This window comes from Nicotiana attenuata, unplaced genomic scaffold (assembly GCF_001879085.1).
Source record: "Nicotiana attenuata strain UT unplaced genomic scaffold, NIATTr2, whole genome shotgun sequence".
Taxonomy (NCBI): domain Eukaryota; kingdom Viridiplantae; phylum Streptophyta; class Magnoliopsida; order Solanales; family Solanaceae; genus Nicotiana; species Nicotiana attenuata.
The window spans coordinates 48,409-76,194 of record NW_017673480.1 but is presented as its reverse complement, the minus strand read 5'-3'; the positions used below and the strand labels follow the sequence as shown (position 1 = coordinate 76,194).

The window sequence follows — 27,786 nt, the reverse complement described above, 5'->3', positions numbered from 1 at the left end:
GACCGGGACCGGAGAAAAAAAAACCCAGATTCTTCAACCCTAAATAGAAGAAGGAAATTCGGCCTATACAAACCCTAGCCGCTATAAATACATCCTAAAACATGTTTTTAAGGGGGAGCCCACTACTCTGGAGGGAGAGAAGACTTTAGGGAGGAAAGAACACACTTGGAGCAAGAAGAATGATTCAGCTTCATGTTTTTCCCTCTTTCTTCCTCTATTTCCATTATTGGTTATAAATTATTGTATTGTAGATTGGCAAACTATTATGAATAACTAATTTGTTATCTAGGGTTTTGATGAAACCTTTTGTAGGATTCTTGTTATGTTTTTATATAATTGATCCATTTAATTTCTCTTCTTGTTCAACTATGTGTTTGTTGCTGTTGTTTGAATGACCATCAATTGGCTGTGCCTATTTAGTGTGTACTGCTCGAGAGAGAGTATACATTTAGGTAGTTGTTGAACAACATCACTCCTAACGTAAGAGATCAATACGGAGGGTATAAAGGCGGGATTAGAGATAATAAAACCTTGATGCGATCGTAGTGAGCGGTGAATTAGTGCCAGCTAGTGTAGTTCGAGAGAATACATCTAGTAAATTATTGTAGTTGCTCGAGAGAGAGGTACACTACCCAAAGTAATCATGATCGGTAGAGAATACTTAGGCGAAATTATAGAAGACTTTGCGGGAAAGATTCTGATAATTGGGGAAATCATAACTCTAGAACTCCTTAATCTTGTCTCCAACCCTTAGTATCTTTAGTTGTTAATTACTACTTTAATTTGTTAGTTAATTAGTCAGACATAAGAATTTTATTTTTATAACTTAGGAAGTGTTCGAGCTTGTATTCTTAGTGATAGTAAATAATTATAGCTAAACCTTAGTTCTTTGTGGGATTCGACTACTGACTTGTAAACCGGATTATATTTGCAACGATCACTAAACCTCTTAGGAGGCATAGTTGGGCGTAATCAGCAAACAAGTAGAAAGTTGTGGCTGTCTCAGGAAAAATACATTGAACGTGTACTGGAAAGCTTCAACATGAAGAATGCTAAGCCAGTCAACACACCTCTTGCTAGTCATCTAAAGTTAAGCAAGAAGATGTGTCCTACAACAATGAAGGAAAAGAAAAGCATGACCAAAGTTCCTTATTCCTTTGCCGTGGGAAGTTTGATGTATTCAATGGTATGCACTAGACCTGATATTGCTCATGCAGTTGGTGTTGCCAGCAGGTTTCTTGAAAATTCTGGAAAACAATATTGGGAAGCAATCAAGTGGATACTCAGGTACCTGAGAGGTACCATGGGAGATTGTTTGTGCTTTTGAGGATTTGATCCAATCTTGAAGGGCTATACAGATGCTAATATGGCAGGTGAAACTGATAACAGAAAATTCACTACTGGATATTTGTTTATATTTTCAGGGGGAGCTATATCATGGCAGTCGAGGTTGCAGAAGTGTGTCGCACTCTCTACTACTGAAGCGGAGTATATTGCCGCTACTGAAGCTGTCAAGGAGATGATATGGTTGAAACGGTTCCTTCAAGAGTTTGGATTGCATCAGAAGGAGTATGTCGTCTATTGTGACAGTCAAAGTGCAATAGACCTTAGCAAGAACTCCATGTACCATGCAAGGACCAAACACATCAATGTGAGATATCACTGGATTCGAGAAATGGTAGAGAATGAATCTCTAAAAGTCTTGAAGACTTCTACAAGTGAGAATCACGCAGATATGGTGACCAAGGCGGTACCAAGAGACAAGTTCGATTGTGCAAAGAACTTGTCAGCATGAACTCTATATGAAAAATGGAGTTGCCTACTTCAGGTGCATGAGATTGGAGGGGAAGATTTGTTGGGTCCATCCCATGGCACATGTGAAAGAAGAGAAGTTTTCTTTTGCGTTGAAAACTTCAAGCCAACCAAATCAATACTAGAAAAGATTTGGGCGGACTTTTGCAGTAGCCTGTGAGAAAAATAGAGAGTGAACAATATTCTAGTGAAGTGGGAATATCAAAAGAGGATTATTTCTTTTGAGTGTTGTAGTGGTCTTTGGAGTATTTCACTGGGACCTACAAAGTATAAAATTCCTTGCTATAGTGTTGTAGTGGTCTTTGGAGTATTTTTCCCTTATTCAAAAGGATTTTCCATGTAAAAATCTTGGTGTCGTTGTCACTCTTTTATTCTAGTTAATTACTGTATCTCAGTGCTACGTTATTATTCTGCTTTTATTATTGTGAATATTATTTCTGTGGGAGTTTATTCCCAACAACTCTTTCTCTGAGCAAATATAGTTCCTTCGTGTACAAAAATAATATATCAAACCCTTCTAGAAGAAATAGTTTCTCCCCCACCCCACCCACCCACCCACCCAAATATAATAGGATTGTCTTAAGTTTAAATGGTCACATACTTGTCATCGTGTTATTAAAATTGCCATATACATTATTTAAACAAACCTTCAAATACAAAGAATTTCTGTCATTTTCTCGTTTGACCATTGGAATATGGCAAAAGCTCATAGGAATGTAGGTTATTGTTGGGTTTTTTTTATGTATTTAATTAATATATTAAATACTTAAAAGAGGGTGAATGAGAAATGGAGGAAAATAAAATTTTTGAGTGAAATTTTAAGTTTTTCCCCCCTTGGCAAATGGACATTGTCTCATATTGGAAGAGGAAGAGATTTTTTATGGGTATATAAGCAATTGCTCTTCTTCTAGCTCTTAAAAAGTTGAGAAGAAGGCAAGCCTCGCGCCATCGTCGTCGTCGCTCGCTCGGCTCGGCTTCGGCTTCAGCTAAGGCTACGGCTTCGGATTCGGATTTGGTCAAATGATCGATTGATTGATTAACTTTTTGGACCAAATTTATTTGTTAATAGTAAAATATTAACAGAAATATTATTAAATATTTATTTTAATAACAGAATATTAATATTAAATCCAATCCGTTTTTTTGTTATGGTAACAGAAAAGTAACTACCCTCTTCAATTTTTCCTCTTTATTTTCCCTCTTTATTATTGAGTAAATGGCCATTTATGTAATGGCATTTATGTTGTGGCCGTTTTGCATAAACAGCCATTCTGAAGAGTTGCACCTCTTCAGATTTCAACCCAACTTTGGCTATAAATACAACACTATTCTGCTCAGAATTTCACTACGATTTTCTGAGTTTCTCCTCCTTCTTCTGCATACTTTTAGCATCAGACAAAGCAACAGTAAGTGTGATTTGCTACCGAACTTTGTATTCGCTGAAACACTGGGGTTTGAAGTACCACTACACCAGTGTGTAATTCGTTCTATCCTGGGAGGAAATAATCCATAACCTTGGGTACTAGGAGGGGATTAAATTCCTTAAGGAAACACTGTGAATTCAGTGGGCTCGAATTGGTTTTCTGTTATTTCGTTGTTCAATTCTGTTTATGTTCATTTATATTTCCAGACTTATTTTATAAATACAGTTACAGTATACTCTTTTTATTTTCCTGTCATCTTCCCCGGTTATTTCCCTTAATTTCTTTTATCAAGAACCAACAATTGGTATCAAGAGCCATTTTCTTAAGGGACCTAAGTAAATCTTTTCTTGAGTGAGATGGAGACTGAAACGAGTTTTTCTCAATTGGCTCCTCCAGTCTTTGATGGTGAAAATTACCAATTGTGGGCAGTGAGAATGGAGACTTTCTTGGAGGCTTTAGATCTTTGGGAGGCCGTGGAAGAGGATTATGATGTTCTTCCGCTGCCTAACAATCCCACGGTGACCCAGATCAAGAGTCACAAGGAAAAGAAAATCAGGAAATCAAAGGCAAAAGCAACTTTGTTTGCTGGTGTGTCTGCAACAATTTTCACGAGAGTTATGGCTCTCAAATCAGCAAAAGAAATCTGGGATTATCTGAAGGGAGAATATACAGGAGATGAAAGAATTCGAGGCATGAAGGTGCTGAATTTAATAAGGGAATTCTAGTTGTAGAAAATGAAAGAATTTGAGACCGTCAAAGAATACTCAGATCAGTTGCTTGGCATTATTAACAAGGTAAGGTTGCTTGGCACCAAATTTAAAGATTCAAGAATTGTTGAAAAAATTCTTGTTACGGTGCCTGAAAAATATGAAGTATCCATAACTACCTTAGAAAATACAAAGGATCTATCCAAGATTACCTTGGCAGAATTGTTAAATACATTGCAGGCACAAGAGCAAAAGAGGCTTATGAGGCAAGATGGTATGGTTGAAGGAGCCTTGGCAGCCAACCACAGAACTCAAAGCAAGGGTAATAATGCAAAAAAAAATTACCCACCTTGTCAGCACTGTGGCAAAAAAGGTGGCTCGAATTGGTTTTCTGTTATTTCGTTGTTCAATTCTGTTTGTGTTCATTTTTATTTATGTTCATTTATATTTCCAAAATTATTTTACAAATACAGTATACTAACAAGCTTAAGGAATTTATCTAATATATTCTGTATTTGTACTCACAGTTTCTGGAGAGTAAAACCTGTGTGGTTTTGTATTCTATTAAAATCTACGTGATTTTAACGTTTGTGTCATTCTTTTACAGAAATGACTAATGAGAATGAGAACCAAGCTGTTCCAATGGTGACTGCCAATGCCTCAACAAGCCGAACGACACCGGCAGCATTGGCACCGACGGAGAAACCCGGAAAATTTTCCGGGATTGATTTCAAGCGCTGGCAGCAAAAAATGTTCTTCTATTTGACTACTCTAAGTCTCCAGAAGTTCATCAAGGAAGATGTTCCTGTGCTGTCCGATGAAACTCTAGAAACTGAACGCTTTCTCGTGATTGAGGCATGGAAGCATTCAGATTTTTTGTGCAAGAATTATATTCTAAGCGAGCTGGAGGATGCTTTGTATAATGTCTACAGTGGCGTGGAAACGTCAAAGGAACTGTGGACTGCGCTTGAAAAGAAATACAAAACCGAAGATGACGTGTTGAAAAAGTTTGTTGCTACAAAGTTTTTAGACTACAAAATGGTAGATAGCAAGTCTGTTATTACCCAAGTCCAGGAATTGCAAGTGATTATTCACGATCTCCTTGCTGAACATAAATCAAATTAATATTGATGTTGAAAGTAGTAATCTTAGTATTTTTACTAACAGAAATTTCATTGAAGGTCTTGTCATCAATGAAGCATTTCAAGTAGCAGCGATGATTGAGAAGTTGCCTCCTTTGTAGAAGGACTTCAAAAACTACTTGAAACACAAACGCAAGGAGATGTCCCTTGAAGATCTTATTGTTCGGTTGAGAATCGAAGAGGACATCAAAGCTGCTGAAAAGAGAGGCCGTGGAAACTCAACAATAATGGGAGCAAATATTGTTGAAGAGAACAAAAAGAGGAAGAAGGCTTCTGGACCGAAATACAACCCAAGCAAGAAGCGGTTCAGTGAAAACTGCTACAACTGTGGAAAAATCGGACACAAATCTACGGAGTGTCGTGCTCCGAAGAAGGACAAGAAGAAGGGTCAAGCAAACATGGTTGAAAAGCATGATGATGTTGATGACTTATGTGCCATGCTTTCCGAATGCAACTTGGTAGGCAATCCTAAAGAGTGGTGGATAGATTCTGGAGTCACTCGCCATGTTTGTGCTGTTAGAGAAGCTTTTGCTACTTATGCTCCTGTTGGACCCGATGAGACGATTTCTATGGGAAATGCTTCAAAGGCCAAGATTGAAGGATGTGGGAAGATATTTCTCAAAATGACTTCCGGCAAAGTGGTGACTTTGAACAACGTCCTTCACATTCCCGAGATTAGGAAGAATTTAGTCTCTACTGGACTTCTTGCTAAGAATGGTTTTAAATGTGTTTTTATTTCCGATAAGGTTGAAATAAGTAAGAATGAAATGTTTGTAGGAAAAGGTTACCTCACTGAGGGCCTTTTCAAGCTGAATGTAATGGTTGTTGAAAATAATAATAAAAATTTCAGCTTCGTCTTACTTACTTGAGTCAAATGAATTATGACATATACGTTTGGGTCATGTCAATTATAAAACCTTACGGAAAATGATTAATTTGGAAGTATTGCCCAAGTTTGAATGTGACAAATTAAAATGTCAAGTATGTGTGGAATCTAAGTATGTCAAACATCCTTATAAGTCAGTTGAAAGGAATTCAAATCCTTTAGACTTAATTCACACAGATATTTGTGACATGAAGTCAATACCATCTCGCGGTGGAAAGAAGCATTTCATAACTTTTATTGACGATAGTACTCGATATTGCTATGTTTACTTACTTAATAGTAAAGATGAAGCAATAGACGCATTCAAGCAATACAAAAGTGAAGTTGAAACGCAACTTAACAAGAAAATCAAAATGATAAGAAGTGATAGGGGTGGTGAATATGAATCTCTTTTTGAAAAAATATGTTTAGAATATGGAATTATTCATCAAACAACGGCCCTTTACACGCCCCAATCCAATGGGATTGCAGAAAGAAAGAATCGTTCATTAAAGGAGATGATGAACGCATTATTGATATGTTCTGGTTTGCCACAGAACTTGTGGGGGGAAGCCATTCTTACGGCTAGCCGAATACTAAATCGAGTACCCCATAGCAAAACACAATCCATTCCATATGAAAAATGGAAAGGAAGGAAGCCCAACTTGAATTATTTTAAAGTGTGGGGGTGTTTGGCAAAAGTGCAAGTTCCTAAACCCAAAAGGGTAAAAATAGGACCGAAAACCGTTGATTGTGTTTTCATAGGATATGCAACTAATAGTAAAGCATATCGATTTCTGGTTCATAAATCAGAAAATCCCGACATTCATAATAATACGGTTATAGAATCAGATAATGCTGAGTTCTTTGAAAATATATATCCGTATAAAAAGGAATGTGAGTCGATTGGTGAAGGATCTAAACGACCTCGGGAAGAAACAAAAGAAAGTACACTTAACCAGGAGGATCCAAGACGTAGTAAATGTCAAAGAACGTCTACTTCATTTGGACCAGATTTTGTGACTTTCTTATTGGAAAATGAGCCTCAAACATTTAAAGAAGCTATGTCTTCTTCGGAATCATTGTTATGGAAAGAGGCGGTCAATAGTGAAATAGAATCCATATTGAATAACCATACATGGAAATTGGTTGATCTTTCTCCTGGAAATAAACCGTTGGGTTCTAAATGGATCTTTAAGAGGAAAATGAAAGATGATGGAACTATTGACAAATATAAGGCAAGACTTGTGGTCAAAGGGTATAGACGACGAGAAGGTCTTGACTATTTTGAAACATACTCTCCAGTTACAAGAATTACGTCCATACGAATGTTAGTAGCGTTAGCTGCAGTTTATGGTCTTGAAATTCATCAAATGGATGTTAAGACAGCCTTCTTAAATGGAAAGTTGGAGGAAGAAATCTACATGGAACAACCTGAAGGGTTTGTGGTTCCAGGTAAAGAAAAGAAGGTCTGTAGATTTGTTAAGTCCCTTTACGGACTAAAACAAGCACCCAAACAATGGCATGCTAAATTTGACCAAACAATGTTGTCAAATGGATTTAAGATAAATGAATGCGATAAATGTGTGTACATTAAAAATGTTCCAAATTACATAGTCATTGTTTGCTTATATGTGGATGATATGCTCATAATGAGTAATGACATTGCCAACATAAATGCTACTAAGCGTATGCTAACTAGCAAGTTTGATATGAAAGACTTGGGAATTGCTGATTTAATTCTGGGAATTAAGATCCATAAGACTTCTCAAGGTCTAGCATTGTCACAATCTCATTATATTAAGATAGTACTTGAAAAATTCAAGCACTTGGGCTTCAAAGGTGCAAAGACTCCAATTGATGTGAATCTTGCATTAGCAAAGAACAAAGGCCAAAACATATCACAATTGGATTATGCTCGTGTGTTGGGTTGCTTAATGTACATCATGAATTGTACACGACCAGATATAGCTTGTGCTATAAGTAAATTGAGTCGATATACGAGCAATCCAGGTCAATCTCATTGGATGGCCATGAAACGAGTTTTGGGGTATTTAGTACATACCCAGGACTTTGCTTTGCACTACAGTAAATATCCTGCGGTCAATGAGGGATACTGTGATGCAAATTGGATCACCAGATCAACTGATTCCAAGTCCACAAGTGGATATGTTTTCACTATTGGTGGAGGAGCGGTATCTTGGAAGTCGTCCAAACAAACTTGTATTGCCCGCTCTACAATGGAGGCTGAGTTCATAGCCTTGGATAAAGCCGGTGAAGAAGCTGAATGGCTCCAGAATTTCTTTGGAGATATTCCATTTTGGCCCAAACCGTTGGCACCAATATGCATACATTGTGATAGTCAAGCGGCAATTGGAAGGGCTGGGAGCGTTATGTATAACGGTAAATCTCGTCATATACGACGAAGACATAAAACCGTTAGACAATTACTCTCTAGAGGAATTATCACGATTGACTATGTAAAGTCAAGTGATAATGTATCGGATCCACTTACAAAAGACCTAACTAGAGAGGTAGTTGAGAAGTCATCAAGGGGAATGGGACTGTGGCCGAGAACAAGTCATAGTGGCGGTAACTCTACCTAGAAGACTGGAGATCCCAAGATCTAGGTTCAAGGAGATCAAACAAAGTCATTAATGACGGTTCAACATTGTCAACTAAACTTTTGGTCCATTCTTGTGATGAGACAATGTTCAGTACCAAGGATAAAGCATTAAGGCTTTTTAATGATTTCTAAATTTGATACGGGGTATACCAAATAGTGTATCTACGGGATGACACGCTTAGGAATCACCTATGTAAGTGTGAAGTGTTAGCCGCTTCAAGGAGAACTTTGTAAGGCCAGTTCTCTACGCATTTATGAAACCAGGCGGTGTTCATGGATGAAACGAACACAACAATGAGAACCAAAGACGGTTAATGGTTGGTTATGTGACTTGTGGTTGTCTAGGTATACACAAGTTCGACGGTTCAAAGATATCAAATCTACCGATTGATCGAGTATATCCGACATAAGTTCACTACGGAAAGTTCAAAGGGAAACCTACTTATCCAGATGCAATTAATCTTGATTGCGAATCACACAGTTTTTCATGCATACATCCGTGATATAGCCATTCCCCATTCATGTGGGGGATTGTTGGGATTTTTATGTATTTAATTAATATATTAAATACTTAAAAGAGGGTGAATGGGAAATGGAGGAAAATAAAATTTTTGAGTGAAATTTTAAGTTTTCCCCCTTGGCAAATGGATATTGTCCCATATTGGAAGAGGAAGAGGTTTTTTATGGGTATATAAGCAATTGCTCTTCTTCTAGCTCTTAAAGAGTTGGGAAGAAGGCAAGCCTCGCGTCGTCGTCGTCGTCGCTCGCTCGGCTCGGCTTCGGCTACGGCTTCGAATTCGGATTCGGATTTGGTCAAATGATCAATTGATTGCTTAACTTTTTGGACCAAATTTATTTGTTAATAGTAAAATATTAACAGAAATGTTATTAAATATTTGTTTTAATAACAGAAAATTAATATTAAATATTAATATTAAATTCAATCCGTTTTTCTGTTTTGGTAACAGAAAAGTAACTACCCTCTTCAATTTTCCCTCTTTATTGTTGAGTAAATGGCTATTTATGTAATGACATTTATGCTGTGGCCGTTTTGCATAAACAGCCATTCTGAAGAGTTGCACCTCTTCAGATTTCAGCCCAACTTTGGCTATAAATACAACACTATTCTGCTCAGAATTTCACTACGATTTTCTGAGTTTCTCCTCCTTCTTTTGCATACTTTTAGCATCAAACAAAGCAACAGTAAGTGTGATTTGCTACCGAACTTTGTGTTCGCTGAAACACTGGGGTTTGAAGTACCACTACACCAGTGTGTAATTCGTTCTATCCTGGGAGGAAATAATGCATAACCTTGGGTACTAGGAGGGGATTAAATTCCTTAAGGAAACACTGTGAATTCAGTGGGCTCGAATTGGTTTTTTGTTATTTCGTTGTTCAATTCTGTTTATGTTCATTTATATTTCCAGAATTATTTTACAAATACAGTATACTAACAGTTATATACTAGGGTGAAAACTTATGCACTAAAGTATTTACACAAATCTAAGGAATACATAGCATATATTTTTGTTATATGTACTTATATATTTAGGAGTTATTCTTTTTTGGGTCAAGTTTAAGGTCTATTTTTTTTTTTAATTATGATAAACTACTTAACTGAATTTATTATCATAATAAATTAATACTATAACTTATTTGTGCAAGTGTTTAGCACAGAGTCGGGGAGAGCAATTGCTTTAACACACACCACCACTGGGCGAGTCCATATGCACCGTTCCAGTTTCACGGATTGGTGAACCAAAAATACTGCCAATTCTCGAGGCAATGAGAAACGTCTTACGCGAAAAACTCACAGCAGAGACGGTTTTACTTTTTTTTTTGGAGAGGGAGGTGAAACTATGAAAATTTTTCATTCATTCAATTCGCATTGCTGGAACAAAAGGCAAAGGAGCCACTGCTTCATTCCTCTCCAAATTGTTGAATGCAGAAGGCTACTTTGTTGCTATACTAGGTAATTTTGTTTATGATTTTATTTATTTATTTATTTAGTATGAGCTTTTGTCTATTGAATAGAAGATGTTTTGTCTATAGCCGGTTTGATTTTTGAGAATCTACGTCTCAGTCATTTTCAGGGGATTTTCCTTTCTTTGAAATACCATCGGTATTATTGTTTGCTGAAGTCTTAATTAATGGTTTCTATTTCTGGTTTTGATTTTAGATTTTAGCTTTCTCGTTCCTTTGAAGAAATTATTAGCTAAGAGCCTAGGACTTTCATGTTTTTAGTAAAGTCTCGTCATTTTTCCTCAATTGGGAGAGGCACTCACTGCTGTGACTGTAAGCCTATTTGCTGAAGGAAGTGTTGAAATTGCAGTTATGAAGTTCAAAGATGTTTACTTGATTTTTTCCCTCGTATACTATATTTTATATATAGCAGGTATATGTTTATTCATTTATTTATTTCAGATAGTATATGTTTATCCTGAAGGAGAGACTTGGCGTAACCGATAAAGTCGCTGCCATGTGACCAGCAGGTCACGAGTTCGAGCCGTGGAAACAGCCTCTTGTGGAAATGTAGGGTAAGGCTGTGTACGATAGACCCTGTGGTCCAGCCCTTCCCTGGACCCCGCGCATAGCGGGCGCTTAGTGCACCGGGCTGCCCTTTTTTAGTATATGTTCTTGCTGCTGATGTTGTTTATTGGAATACAAGTTTAGACCTTAGTAGATAATTTGGTCTTCCTTTATAAATACAAAATTTTCTTTGCCACTTGTGTTTCCATCTATTTTATCTCTTCTACAATCATACAGGTTGGATTAGGATGGACACGAGATGCAATAAATGTTACACTTGATTCATCCTTTTAGTTGAATACTACTCAAAGGTTTAGCCTAATATGTTCGTTACTTTCTTGTGGTGGCATGTGTTTTCAGACACGAGGCTATTGGTTCATGCCCCAGATTATACTTTGCTAATTCCATCCTCAAAATTTCGGTTATTGTTATGCAATACAAACTTTATCCAGTTTCATGTTGAATGGAATTACTATGACCTGCCATTAACTTGTAATGATTGACGATTAAAGCGCTTCTAGAACTTTTTATCAAACATCTGATCATGTTCATGTCTTTGAAAAATTACTCTTTTTGAAGTTATAGTCGAAAAGTACTTTTCTAGAAGTTATAATACTACTATACAGGTAGCTAGTCTTATATTCTCAATGATAAATGCAAGCACGTCAAAAGATGCAACTTCTATATGTACTCAGTGAGTACTACTCACCAAGTTGTCTCCTCGTTTTCTTACTTCATGGTTTAAACCTTTAGGCTCATCTTCAATTTTGTGATCGCTAGAGAATCATTATCTGCTTAATGTGATTAGTCCAGCGGGTTATTTTCTTGGAGTTTTAACGTCTTAGACGCTGGTATTATTTTCATTATGTCTTCCTGCATCAAGGTGTACAAAAGCTTAGACACTTGTGTTTGGTTACCATTTCTCATGGCTGTCCTAATTTCCAAGTTAATTTAATCTCATCTTATTTGCTGTTGGATAGATTATGCTTTGTTTGTTTAACTAGTTAAACATTTCAGCTGGTTTTAGGAGGTCTTTTCCTTTGGCATATTGAGTACACTCCTCGTAGGAAATGTCTTCACCTATAGTATTAGCATCTGATCCTGGAAATGAAAGGGTATTGAGAGGCTTCTATGAAGTGAGTGGCACACTTATCAATTGTCCGAGATAGTGATCCAATGACTTACTGTTGGGGATGCACTAATTTTCATAGGTTGTTCATGCATGAAAGAATAAGTCTCTATCTTTTTCTTAATTCCAGTCTGTTAATATAACAAAAATGCAATTGCCTGCATTTTCACAAATAGTGTAGTCGATTAACTTCTTGATGTGAAATTATTCATTCTTGGATCTATTTTTGAAAATATTTTAACTGCTACATGTGCAGCACTGCGCCTTAATAAGCAAGGTTAGGACTCAATTTCTTTACTCATCACTTCAATAACAAATTCAAGTGGTCAGTTATTAGCTTGAGATGTATATTTATTCATTAAATTACAAATTCAAAACTCTTCGACTCCTTCGGATATGGAGATTCTGCATGCTTGTTTTTTTTGTCTAAGAAGCATTAATGATGTTTTGATACTTCTATTAATTGATTAATTCATACATGCGTTCATATTTGTTTCCAGCAGGACCTGCACATGTGAGATTGATTTTTTGACCAAGCAGTTGGAGAGATTCTTTTTATAGATGACAAATGAGAGCAATATCATGTTAAATTGTGTCCATGTCATCTAAATGTTTAAGTTGTTAGTTTGGTTCAAATTCCAACCGAGATAAAAAGAGTTAGGTAACTTATTCCCATCCGTCTAAACTTTGGTGGATAGAGTCATCTAATAACCAGTAATCCATGCTGGTGGAAGTTAGCAGGTAATCGATGATTAGTCGACATGCACGCAAATTGGCCCGGGCACCACTTTTATTTAAAAGATGTTTAAGCTGTTAAAGGATGGCAACTTTTTTTTATTTGTTTACATTTGCAACTGTTACGTACTTGATAAATTTGAAGTATAGTGATCGAACTACTATGTTACGTACTGAAGCATTCTCCCAGCCTTCTTGGGGCTTGTTTAAAATAATAGATAAAGAATAGATATTTGTTTTATTTATTGGATATTTATTTTAATTGTTTTGCAATACAGACGAGCTGATGTATAATAGAGATTGTTTTACTCAACACTCTATATTTACATATTCTAGATTAGATTGTAGTTTAGGCATCTCCTTTTACTTGTTTTATCCATTACTGATTTAGTGCATTTCTAATGTTCTATATATGCTTTTAAATTACTTGCTAGCTGAATATTAAAACTGTACAAGTATGCTGCCAGCCTGTTTGAATAGATTGGAATTTGTATCTGAGAGTTTCTTCTGTTTTCAAAATGTTCATTAAGGAATTATTCTTGGAAATTGGCAAATCTCATGTACTTAGATTATATCTTATCTTTTGTTGCTGGACATGGTTGATATGATTAGGAGCAATGAATTCCATCTTGACTCCATTTATTTAGTTTTCTTTTGACTCTGGTATTACTTGCAATTCTCTGATTAAATCCTCTAGTTTAGAAAATGTTGCCAATGGGGTCAATTTTAAAGCTTCATAGAACTTTATCAATTTTATTGGAAGCAGGTACTATATTTGGAAGACTGCCCTCCAAAAAAGTATTCTTTGCATGATATGCTGCTTGGATACTAGCTCGTGAAAGGAAGCGCCATCATGAGTTGGTATTGTATGTGGAAGCAGGGTGAAGAAGACACTAATGTGAGCTTGGATCGGAGCTATAGAGTTTAAGGTGTTTCCTATTTAATTCTAAAACAGTTGCAGAGATCCTGTTGAGAGGTTGAGAATGGGGAGAGAGGAGGAAAATGTGTAGGCTAGAACCTTATGCATTTTATGAATGATACATTGATATGGAGAGGTTCTCATGCATCTATCAAGCTGGTCTGGAAAGTGCATTTTTTGCTAGGCAGAAGCCAAGTCTTGAGTTCGAAGAAGCGACTAGATTAGGATTACCTGCGCCACAATACTGCTTAATGGAGGTTGGATCTGATGATTTCAGCATCGCTTATGCAATATTCATGTGATTTTTTGCATGCACAGCCATGGAAACCTACAACGATATGCATTTGTTTTCAAGGGTTGTTTTCAGTCTTTAAGAACTGGATAATGATGAGGAATTTGGTCAACACAATGGAATGTGCCAGGGCTGTAGCAAACACTTCCTGATGACATTTCCGAAGGCAAAATTGGTTATTGTGGTTGTAATGGAAATGACAAAATTCATGTAGGATTTGCAACGAAGTGCTCTCAGGTTTGACCTCTATTGACCCTTTTACAATATGCCTCCTAATCCTTTTGTATCCCACACCATGTGCTGATTGAGTTTTACGGTACTGTGGTTATTTCTTGAGAAATTCTGGAACGTTTGCTTGTTAAAACCCTTCTAGGTTTTCACTATCTTTATTTTACCCTTGAGCACATATTGCTTCATCTATTTGTGGGTGAGTCTTTCCCAAACTATGCTAGATGTTGGGAAATGTGAAAGGTGAGTCTAATTTTTTCTCTGACGACACAGGTTGTATCAAAAGCAGTGATCTTTGCTAATACTTTAGGTTGTAGGCTCTCTTGTGGCTGTTATTCATTTACATGCTGTGGCAACTCAAACAAGCATTAGTTAATAGCCGAAGTAACTACTATATAAACGAACTTTCTGCATTCCGAATGAACTGTATAACCAGACCTTTATATTACAGCCTCTATTTCAAAGTCTGCACTCTAACAACATTACGTATTATCTGGTGTCGGATGATCAGTCAAGAGAACTCCCAAAATGTAATGTCTTTTTTCTTTGGGCAGTTAAGTCTTTGGTGGCTGTGATTTTCGCCGAAGTTGATATTGCTGGCAATGAATTTAGTTTCTTTACTGAAAGGTGCTTGGATCCAAACATCTCGAGAATAGGCACTTAGGTTCTTGATCTCAAGGTTTTAGAAATCAAGGATCAATCACTTCAGGGTGCAGATGAAACCTGAAGCTATATTTCTTATAGAGGGATCGGCATGGGCTTCTATTAGAGTTGGACTTAAGATCCTTGGTGCAAGAACTGGAGATCAAGTTTGAATTATAATAGTCACCAATTCTTTGTGTATTATTTCAGCTGTTTTAGGCTCCTTTGCCTCACTGTCCTTTTTCCTTGGCCTTTTCTGAATTTAAACAAATTTTTTGATAAACAAATGATAAAAGAAGGTTTAATCATTGAACTGTGTGTTATTGATATTTTATACAAGACGCCTAGTATCTACGTCAATATGGTTCATACAGATAAGTGAATTATTTCATAGAAGTCATCTTATGTAATTTCAGCTTCTACTAGCTAAAAGCACTCTTAATGGCCGAGTATCTGGTCCACACTTGTGAATCAAATGAGACTGAATAATCTGAATTGTCTTTACTAGCCAATATTGTTGTTTGGAAAAAAATAATGTACTAAAGTTATTTTGATAAGTAGTGTTTCTGACATGATGTCAGCAGATGCACAAAATTCATGAATTACTATGAGTAAATGGCTATAAAGATGTCAATGATGAAAGGGAAGATCCTGCTTCTTGTATTGGAAGTCACCTGTATTTGTCAGTTAATTATAGAGACTTCCGTTAATATGAAGAGCACGGACCGTTGATTTTAATAAAAGGGAGGAAAAAACTGAAAAGCTTCTTCAGGTTTAAAGTTGGTTTTTGACATGCAGAATCACATGTTGAGAGGTAGTACTTCCTTTAAGATTTTCCTTTTACAACGATCTCATCTCAGATCAAGACCCTGTACCCCTTGTTCAAGAGATATACATCAATGAAGCTAGTATATCTGTCTGCTATATATGATACTTCTGTCGTCCTTTCATATATTTTTTCACCAATCCCTAAGTTGTCTTCTCTTTATGTATACATTTTTTCTTCTTCTTTATTTACATTTTTAATAGAACAAAATTGAAGCAAAGAACCCTTGCAGGCAATACGAACTAGTTGGGATTCAGGCCTAGTTGTCATTTTTGATTAGGCCTGGGTATGGATAATTGTAAGACTTAAAGAACCACTAGTTTTATAGAACCCCTAATTTGTCTTAAAAGACAAACATCATGTCTGGTTACTTACCAATATTGGGATGAATTAGGTCCTGATATAGAGGATTCATACTCCATCTAGGTTGGGATTGAGACGTAGTGATTGATTGATTGATTTATCCTTTTTTCCCCTCTTCAATTCAAGCTATAATTTGATCTGTCTTCTCTATTTTTCCTCATCCTATTGCTCAGTTTCCTCCTTTTCAAAAGCTCCTGTACCTCCAGTTATGAATAACTTCAGGATGTTCGAGATTCAGGCCCTTATCACTGCTATAGCACTGCTTGTTTAACATTGCTGCTTTATATGTTGACCCACTTAAAATGATATTAAAGCAGTATTCTATTCGTAGACTTCCAAAGCTGAATCCTTGCTATATAAACCACATTAGGGACGTGTCAATAGCTTGTCATCTGTTTCTGTCAGCCATTCATGTTGATGGTCTTACCTGTTGATGGAGCATTATGTTTGTGTTAGGATCTTCCAAAGCCCTTGATTGTTTGAGTTCTTAAATGCCCTAGCAGGTTCAGAACCATGAACTTTCTGGTGCAAATGGAATAAGTCGATGATCGCTTAGCTCTCACTTGGTTCGTATGAATCTAAAACCGTTTACTTTAATTAGACAAGTGATATTCCGAATATACTTAAGTTGTAAGTTCTTTTACTTACGATTTGCCGAAATCCATCTTACATAAACTCTTCATTTGCCTTGATATATACACTTGTGCCAAACAGGTATAACGTGGGTATAGGTACTTCATATAGATCCTTCAAGATACACTAAAAGTTTGCTAAAGGTTTAACCTATCCAACCAAATACTTACCAGTTACCTGTACGTACTCATATCCAAGTTCATGCAACATAGTTTGAAACTTATGTTCTCTAATGTTCAGTTCTCTAGTTTGTGGATAAGGGACAACAGGAAAAACTACTTCACCTAAAATGTATATCCTAAGTTGTGGACTTCTGTATCAAGCACTATAAGAAACCTAAAAAAGGTAGACTCTTGCGAGCATAATGGCAATTTATAATGTTTAGCACAAGAAAATATAAGTAGCAAAATTCTTAGAAAGATAGAAGAAGATAACTAGTAATAGCTTTATGAAAATATTTGTAACAGGCTTTTTATTCACGAATAATTAGAGGGTCCACCTTCCATAAACACTCAATTACGGGAGTAATAATAGTGACTGAAGCCTTGGGGCATGATTAAATCCAAGACTTGTTCATCTGATCAAGCTAGATCTCTTTATGTTATATAACTGGAGTTAGAATTGAACAGAAAATGAATGTTGATGGAATCAGTTTAAATTGTTGCATTTCTGTGAAAATACCTTTGCTTGTCACATTTCTATGGAGATTTTATTCAGAAGTAATCCGCCTTTAGCTGTTCAGTTTTGGGTTTTCAATAATCAAGACAGGTATCTCAGTTGTGTTTCTTCTGAATGATCATACTACTATGGTTTGCAGAAGTTAGAGTGCTTTCTAGTTCATGCCTCATTAAGAATCTAGTTTTATTAGGATTTGTCTTTTAATATGGTGAGATGGAGAAGTTCTGTTTCTTTCTAATAAAAGATATGGTGTAGATGGAGAAATATGAAAAGATGTCATCCCCCTATTTAGTAGGGTAAGTTTGAGGTTTCACTTTACTTTACCTTATAATAAAGAAAGTTTATTGAGGTTTCACTTTATTTTACCTTATTTAAAAAAAAGTTTATTGAGGTTTCACTATCTTTGCTTTAGGGTCCCGATGTTCAAGACATTCTGCTATATGGTGTGGGGCTAGGAATGAGAGCTTGGAATTACATGGTGCCAACCACCTTAGTTGCTCACTAGTCGCCATCACCTAAAGGCTGAAGGAAACCCTCATTGGAATTACCTCTCTAGATAACTAAAAAGGGCAGCTTCCAGGAAAGAAATTAATCATATTCTTGACAGTATAATCATCTTTCTTGCACATTTGCATTATGTACCTTTTGCATGTGACTTACCCCTTTATGTTGATTGGAGGTTAGACATCAAAGATGAAGGATACATAAACTAGAAAATTGAGTATGGTTGGGTTAGACATTGCAGCTCGAGTGGAAAGATGTGTATTTTTTAATTGGCACTTTATTTTTGCACATAAAGTGTCATGATGTTGGCTCAGTGCATTACAAAAAGAATTAGGACATACCAAAGACAAGAAAAACAAATGCATTTAAGTGCTTGTTTGAGGTGTGCGTCAGTTTTGTATGGTTTTCTTAAGGATTGAAGGAGCGGAGGGCCCTAAAAGGTTCTTACTCTCAAAAGATCGGTGAATGCACAAAATTGAGATACAAGATTGACATAAGTGCCTAGTAGAGTGGCAAACAAATCTTTGTATTTTTCTGTCTTTTAAATTCAAAATATAATTGAAATTTTTTGCAGAGTTGAGGAAGGGGGCTTGAACTAGCAGCATAAAAGCAGTCCTCCAACCGTTACAGGGAAGGATGGGGACAGGACATCCAAATGGGACATGGAAATCTATATAGCAATCAAGGTAGTAGGTCCCTCTGCTCCCTCACCACCCACGCCCTCATGTTATTGGATATCAGCATCCCCTAAAACTCCCGAAATTTCAGCTCCCAAAATAAAATATGTTCGTTCATTTTGGACTTGCTAAAGCTGTGTGGTTCTTGGTTCTTGGTTTCTCATATAACGAAAAAAGCTAAAAGGAAAAAAAAAATGAGAGTAGTGAATAAATTGGGAGTAATGGTAGAGCTCATACATTTCGTGGTGATCTTAAATGAGTTTGCAGATTGTGAAATGAATGAAGTTAGGAGGACCCCGCTTATTTACTCTGTCTTTGTTTTTAAAATTTGTCCTGCATTCTCATTAATGTTTGTGTGCAGGTTGCAGTATATGCTAACTAATGCATCACCCCCTCTGCCCTTAACAAGACATTCATTTCCCTATTGGAGTACTAAGCTTTACTTACTTCCACTTGGACAAAAAATAAAAATAGAAAAAGAGAATACGATAACTACCTTATTATGGTTGGGCCGCCAACTTTTGAAATAGAATTGCAATTGTCTATGAAAATGAATGAGCTCAAATTTGGAAATCCTTAGATAGTGGGAAAACTGAAAAGTTGGTGATATGCACAATGTATCAATTACATCTCAATTTCAAACTAATTTAGATTGTTTATATGAATTAATTTATTTTCATTATGTTCTATTTGGACCCGTCTTGATCTAATATGATAAAATAATGTATTTTAAGTTAGATATTCTTTATGTTACACTTATTTCTTACAATGGGATACAATCTCAACAAGACTCAGAAAAATTCAGACGATAATCCTTACTAGTCAGTATTTCTTATGTGGATTCTTTGCTTCCATTGTGTCGTGTTTTTAGATTAATTTGCTTCGATTTTGAAAGATTTTAACTCTTTTGCGATAATTCTTCTATTTGATTTTAGGTCTACCTCTTTTTTTTTTTTAGCACACATTATTACGTCCTCCTATCATACCTATGGACTGCTTTATTTGGAGTTTGACGTAGAAATCACAATTCATAACAAGCAACTTTCTCTTATTTTATATCTGTGTGCGCGCTTTATACCCTTGTCTAAGTGATCATGTTTATTTGTCCAATAATGTATTATCACACATACATCCTAATATCTACATTTTACGAACCTTATCTTGTGGATATGTTATGTATTAGAGGTTCAATATTGAATCCTAGATACCGCCTCCGTTCTCATTTAATTGTCATGTTTATTAAAAATATTGTTCCTAAGTATTTGTCATTTTAGAAAATCAAGAAAAACAAATTATTCGTTTCACCTTTATCCTTACTCTAATAAATGTGAAAATAGATTAATGTAGTGAAAGCAAGTAGTAATAAATTGAGACCAAAGAATAAATAAGGGTAATTTAGTCAAATTATGTTTTTAATTAATTATTTTTAAGGGGTGTGTAAAAAGCAAACATGACAGTAAAATAGAACGGAGGGAGTAAAATTGCTGCTTGTTACATTGTGTTAGACTATAATGGCGGAGGTGCAATTACACCTCCAAAACATCTAGTCTTGTGAGTTCCTTGTCCATTTCATTTTGCTTGTCATGTTTGCCTTTGGCACGCATCTTAAAAAATATCAATTCAAAGTATAACTTGACTTAATTACCCTTATTTATTCATTGATCTCAATATATTACAACTCTTGCTTTCAAGATATAAATTTATCCACATTTATTAGAGTAAGAGTAAACGTGGAAAAGAATAATTAATTCTTTCTTGATTTTCTAAAATGACAAGTATCTTGGAACAAATTATTTTTAGTAAATATGACAACTAAATGGAAACAAAGGGAGTACATAGAACTGAATGAGCAAAGAAAGAGTAGCACCATAAGAGGTTAGCTAATTTTCATAGGCAGCTATGAAAATTTTGAACAATGGAAACTGAAAAGATGCTGGAAAATGGCAAACGCGGTTCGAATAGTTGTGAACATTGAGATCAACTTTGGGTTTGCTTTCATGGACTGCTGAGGGTCTTACAAACAACAACCGCTCGCTGAGGAATTTAAGTGGGCGTTTGGACATAAGAATTGTAAAATTCCAAAAAAAAGTGAATTTTTTTTCAAGTGAAAATGATATTTGAAAATTAGAGTTGTGTTTGGGCGTGAATATAATTTTGGCTTGTCTTTGTAGTTTTGGGAGTGATCTGAGTGAAAATTTTGTAAAACAGTTTTTTGGAGTTTTTCAATTTTTCGAAAAATCTTCAAGTGAAAATTGAAAATTTTATTGCCAAACATTGATTTCGAAAAAAAGTAAAAAAAATGAAAAAATTCTTATGTCCAAACGGGCTCTAAGTCTTCTAGCCTCTAAGTTTGGAGGACAAAATTTGTTACAAACAATTAGCTTGCAGTGAATATATTAGCTTATAGGTGAAAAGTAAGGTATGATAAATTTGCAATAAAAGGCGCTAAGCGAAGCAGAGGCATTTAATGATGTCTGTCTTTCCTAGTTTCATCCAAAACTTGTACCGGACTCGGGTAGTTCACTACAAGAAATGGGTTAGAGAACAAGGATCTCTGTTACCGGAATATCCTAAAACCTTGTAAGCTTGTGTTATCCAGCATCTGATCTTGTTGGCTGTTAAACCCACCCGAGCATTTTGGTATGACCTATGTTGCTCAGACTCTTCGAAAATATTGTAGAGTGTGTGTCAGATCCTTCAAAAGTAATGCATTTTTGGAGGATTCGATGCGGGTGCGGTAGCATTTTGGAGAGTCTGCGACAAGATAGGCTATAACAAGGAGGTGTATAACAGCTCTTGGGAATTCCAACTTACCCTATGATGAATTCAAGCTAAATTTCTCGTTATTACTTTATATTTAGTTATTTCTGTGTTTGTTGTGGCAAATTACCTTCTAGCTCCTTCATTCTTGCTTCTTGTTCTGGGTGGTGCATGCATGCAGACAAGTATGCGTGCACAGTGAAAGAGAGAGCTGGAAAGGGTTGGTGAGGATGGTAAATGCGAAAGTTGATTTCTGAACGAAAATATAGGAGTAAAAGGTCATTGTTTTGTTTGGAAGCGGAGTAATAGCGATGTGTTTAATTAGTAGTATATACTGATGCCTAAAATAATCTTTACGCTATCAGATTAATTACATGGAGTTGTACATGTAAAGCGAGATCAGTAACATGAAAAATAAGGCAGATTATGGCTACGACAGGTTAAAACATATATATTGATGTGTAAAAATTTTTCTACACTATTAGTGCATAAAAATTAAATCCACTAGTAGCAAGGATTAAAAGAGGTTATTTATAGCAACATATTAAAATATCATATCGTATAAAAATTGTTATACACTATATATTGATCGTGTTATATTCTTTTATAATATTACTAGATTTTAAACTGTCTTAGCAGACAACTTAATCTTAGTTTCTAACCTATTGATTTCACTTTTTAATTTCTCACGGTTACATGTAGTTATTTTTTAGATTATCTGATCGTATAGAAATTCTAACGAACAGTAACAGTAACAGTAGTGAAGAAAACGCACTCCCATGCAGTATCCCTTCTCCCACTTACCCATTAATGCATTTACATCTCGCCCGACTTTCAGGCCATTCTGCCACCCTATTCTCTCTTACTCATTATATGTGTTTTTGTGCTCCTTTCACTTTCTCTATCACAAATAGAACCACAGAAAAAAAAAAAAAAAGAGAGAGAGAGAGAGAGGGACTAATAAGTACTATAGCTAGTATTTGATGCTTTGCTCTAACATAGAAACTTCAAATTGCTTTGGAAAAAAATATTAAAAATCATCATAAAAAGGCACGGAAATGCCGTGTCTGCGCATTGAAAGCTCTCTCTAGAATTCATTTAAGCAGTGTCTCAAGAGACAAGTTGCAGATGTTGCCCACTTGGGCCCTCTTCACTGCTCTTCCATCATCTTCTTCGTCTGCATTTCCATCTCTCATTTACTACCTCTCTTCTCTATCAGTACACCAATTACCTTACATAATTTACACACCACTTTGCATTTTGTCGCTTTGCATTTAACTCCTTCATGTATGCAATGCATATCTTTTTGTAACTACTCATCTTTTGCTTTTTGTTCTTTCTCTATCTCATACTAACTCCTAATATCTATCCTCGATTCCCTCCTCATATTGCCACTTTCCCTACTGTCTTATCCACCTTTGCTAATAAACTTCTTTATGCTGAGTGTGTTAATTTTTTTTTTTAATTATTAGATCATCTAAATGATAACTACAAGTAATTGCTCTAAGCAGAATTCGTAGCACCAAGATTGTAACCTAGTGGTTTCTTAGGTTCGCATTCCGGCAGAGGTAAAACAAATATTAGGTGATTTCTTCCCATTCGTCCAATAATTGGTGGACAGGATTACCGGTACCTATGTTGTTACAACATATAAAATTACACTGATAATGTAAAAATTCTTTTGCAATGTCATCGTGTATAAGTTAAGACCCTTTTGAATTTTATCCTCTACGAACATGTTCTGTAGTTTGTAGCAGGGAATAATCACGGAATTTACGGTTGAGGTCCATATACAAAATTAATACTGCAGGACGAAGAAAGTCAGGGAATTAATTCATATAGTAAGAAAAAGAAACATCATTCAGTAGTTTGATTGTTTAAATTTCAAACTGTTCTCAAGTTTGGAATTTAAAATCTTGGGAATGATTTATGTATAACATTTTGACATATGTCTATCGACATGTGTGACAAAATATGATAAGCAATACATTGGACAATGGAGAAGATAAGGTTCTTAATGATTCGTGTTCATTTAGCCAATTTCAACCCTCAAAGGCAGAGTACTGGTTTAGAGTCCGCCTCACCCCCCAAAAATATAAACGTAATATAGAGTTTGATTACCTTTTAAAGTACAAAGAAAACAATATCCTTTAAAATATATATATATATATATATATATATATATTACTAGCAGTTCAGCTTAGATTATTATTTCAAAATCCTATCCCTTGAGGAGGAGAATGACTAAACTCGAGACCAAGCTTAGAATATATAAAATTCCAACGTTATACTTATTTCTAGTTACCCAGATATGAACTCAAAAATTCTTAGGTGGGAATGATGTAAAACACCAACTTCAATTCCAATCATCCATCTTGTGCTACAGTATTAAAATGGAATACTTTGATTAACATAGTTCGAAAGATCAAACCCAATCACATAAGTTTGAAAGCCTACATTGACTTAAATGTGTCGGGAATACCTACATGCGGCATGAAATAAGGATTAAGGTTAGAGGAGGATCCAGGATTTTAGGTTTATGGGTTCCTACAAAAATCTGAGCTAATATACAATATTAACTTGATGAACGGACTGGGTTCCAAGCTAAATATGCTTATATATTTAATGAATTTTTTAATACTAATACAGGTTCTAGACAAAAGCTACTGGATTCACGGGAATCCTTAGTCTGAATCCGCTCCTGATCAAGGTACAAAAACAAACAAATGCTAGCAAGCTACTGAAAAGGTAGGTTTAGACCATTAAAGCGTTCTTAAAAATGAAAGAAACATATAGTACCAGAATCATAACATTTAATTCTTGATCCCTATTTGGATATATATATATATATATATATATATATATTACTTTCACGGTCTCAAGGAAATATGGGAACTATATAAACAATATTGCAAATATCAATTAGTTACTTGAGAATATCTTAGAGAATTATTTCTTTTAAAACGAGACATAGGGAGTATTTTGACAATAAGACATAAGTTTCAGTTGAACTTGCGTTATTAGAATCATAGGGTTGTCGTTCGAAATTATATCATATGGTGAAATTGATTTTCGTTGGTTTATTCCATTGACTTCCTCCAGCAGTGCTGCCTTCAGTTTTGTCGCCGGCCGTAGGTGATTGATGAAGATAATTTAGGTAGGCTCTGATACCATGTTAAATTAGAGAAGGCACGATTAGTGAAGAGAAAAATTGCTCTGCATTTTGCATTGATATTATGTCCTATATATACGGAGAAATAAAGAGGAGCAACCCTAAGTACCTTAAAATTAGGTTAACTAATTACAGAATATTACTAATATCATATTTACAGAAAAGTTGGTTTCTAACTAGGGTACGACACTGAGGATGACACTAAATTTAGGTGCTATATTGGGTGTTGGGTACTGAGGATGACACCCAAGATATACACACGCTAACAGAGGCGGACCCAGAATTTGAAGGTCAGGAGTGCACTTTTGGATTTAACTAAAATCTGCTTTGTATATAGGGTGTCCACTACTTATATATCACTATTTTTTAACGACATATACATGTATACAAGGAAATTTTGCCAAACTTTACGGGTGCCGATACCCCCGCTCGGTATGGCATAGGTTCGCCTCTGCACGCTAATAAAAACAAAATAGATTTACACTCTAAATACTAGTGTCATCATATAAAGTAAGACACAGGGAGTAACAATTGAAGTGATCATACACTGAGTAAGCTTGGTCCATCCTCTCCATTATATCTGTCGTGATACTGTTCGAGAGAAAGAACAGAAAAAGCATTTAATTTGTTTAACAGTGATGACTCAGAATCCGTGGTTGCTCATATTTATCGGCATATATAAAACATTATCAGATACTAACTTTAGAATCTATATGAAGAGTCTGGGCAAGTTTGTAAAGGGAATTGTTCTTTCTGCAGATATGTGTTGAAAACAAAAACTTCTTTTTCTAGTTATATTCCGTTTGTGTATTCATGTTGAACTATTAATGATGCTTTGAAAAGACAAAAAATATTTTCTGCCTATTTAAGGAAGTAAATTGTTTAAATGCATTTGCAATAACTTCTCCCCTCCCTTTTTCTTTGTTCTTTTCTCTTAAAAAATTTCTGTTACTACTATACTTTGTGTTGCTTTTATTAAGATGCAGTTTGATAGATATCTTTATTGGGGAGAGGGTATGGTCATTCAAGACACTGTTTGATTCCTGTAGACTGCAGTATGTTTAAATTCCTGGAGCAGGATCTAAATGCGACATGCTTAATTAATTTCAAGTTTTTATATTTTTCTTTTTTTAAATGGATATATTAAGAGAATATTTCTCAAACAGAATGTATGTCATTTAATTTGCTTCTCGTTAAAGAAACCTACATTGTCCTTAGTTATATGAATATTCCTGTATATATTTATAATATAAGCTTTTATTACTGCCTCATCACTAGTTCACTATTCAGAAAATTGATAAGTACTACAGTCAAGTCTTTTTATAATAGTTTTTTTTTTTTCGATATTTTTTTTTACTTTTATGATGAATTATTGTTATCAACCTATAATAACATTTGACGTTTAAATAATTTTTGCTCTTATAGACAAAAACTACTTTGAAATTAATTTTTTTTCTTTTTTATTATCACATAAAAAAAAATAAACAAAGTTATATTATCTTTGTTTGACATAATGCTACCTTTGTTTCTAAAGGAATAGTTTGAAGTTTAAACGGCGAAATATCATGGTATAGCCAGTTTTCATACTGGTCAATGAAAAATAGCTAGCGTTTATCAAGTCAATGAAAAATAGCCACTATTTTGCTGCAACAGGGACCAGTTCAGTATAATATACGGGAGTTCTGGTGCATTTGTGTACGAACTCCAGCATATTATGCTGGACCGGTATACTTTGCTAACTCCTGTAAAATTTGCGGGAGACTGGAGCACCAGTGCTCCAAACTCCAGTATATTATACTGGACAATTATACTTGCTGGAACTCCCGTAAAATTTGGGGGAGTTCCAGCATAATTATACTTTTCAGTATAATATTTCTTTGCCTCTCCTATTATATATATATATAGATATAGATTTCTTTGACTCTCCTATTAAATATATTATATATTATATATTATACATATATTATATTATATTATATATTATATATATAAATAGATTTTTCCTCCCCAATTTGATTAGTAATTCATTATTTTATTTAATTTTGTTTTTTGTTTTAAAATTAATTTAAAACTCCAACTTGAAACTACTTCCCGATTTGAATGGGTAGTTTTTCTTCTCTTTTTTCGTTTTTTTATTGGTAATTTTTTTTTTTTTGCTTTTTATTTTAAAATAATTTAAAAACTCAAACTTGAAACTACTCCCACCCAATTTGAATGGGTAGTTATTTTTTACATATTTATTTTTCATTTTTTTATTATATTTAACTATAAGATATCTATATTTATTAATCCAAATAAAGTAACCAATTAATATATATGGTAGTTTTTTATTGTATTTTATTATTTTCTTTTTTGATATGTATTTAAATTCAAAAATAAGTNTTTTATTGTATTTTATTATTTTCTTTTTTGATATGTATTTAAATTCAAAAATAAGTAACCAATAACTAATTATAAACTAAATAACTAATTAGTAACCAATTATTCCATGTGGCATTTTTTAGGCTGCCACTTGGCTTAAGGAGAGGGCTTCTTCCTCTCCTTTTAATAATATATAGATTTTTTTAGGCTGCCACTTGGCTTAAGGAGAGGGCTTTTTCCTCTCCTTTTAATAATATATAGAATATAGATATAGATATATATTAGAAAATTCTGTGCAATGGAATGAAAATATACTAGCATATCTTTTAATGAAATTAATTGTTATAAAAGTATGTATAAACATAATATTTTATTAGAAGTGGTGCATTACAATTTTAAAATATTTGGTCAAAATCTCTAGACTTATTATTTGCAGTCTTAGAGATTCTACAACTTTTATAGAGGGATAATTTTATAAAAAGTATATTGTAATAATGATGATTGTTATTGTTATAGATACAAAGTTATTATAGATTGGTAAAATGTTAACATAAAAATTGACTTCTAAAAAAACTTGATTTTTACAATAAAGTACTGTTATATAAAATTATTATTATAAATATGTATACTGTATTAGTTAGTCTATGTTTATACTGATCGTCAATCCATAATAATTCTCCTCTTTTATGCAAATTTTTGGAACTACTATACTTGCGAAACTTGCATATGAGAAGTATTATATAAAGGAATTGTGCCCCAGAT

General features: G+C 34.7%; 1 long non-coding RNA gene across 1 annotated transcript; it reads left to right on the top strand.

Annotated features, from left to right (window-relative positions):
- The first annotated feature begins 10,265 nt into the window (after positions 1 to 10,265).
- On the top strand, positions 10,266 to 19,404 carry LOC109216483. Its single transcript, XR_002066497.1, has 4 exons — positions 10,266 to 10,548; positions 13,736 to 14,417; positions 18,629 to 18,740; positions 19,093 to 19,404. It is a non-coding gene; the product is annotated as an uncharacterized LOC109216483 (long non-coding RNA).
- The last annotated feature ends 8,382 nt before the right edge of the window (positions 19,405 to 27,786 follow it).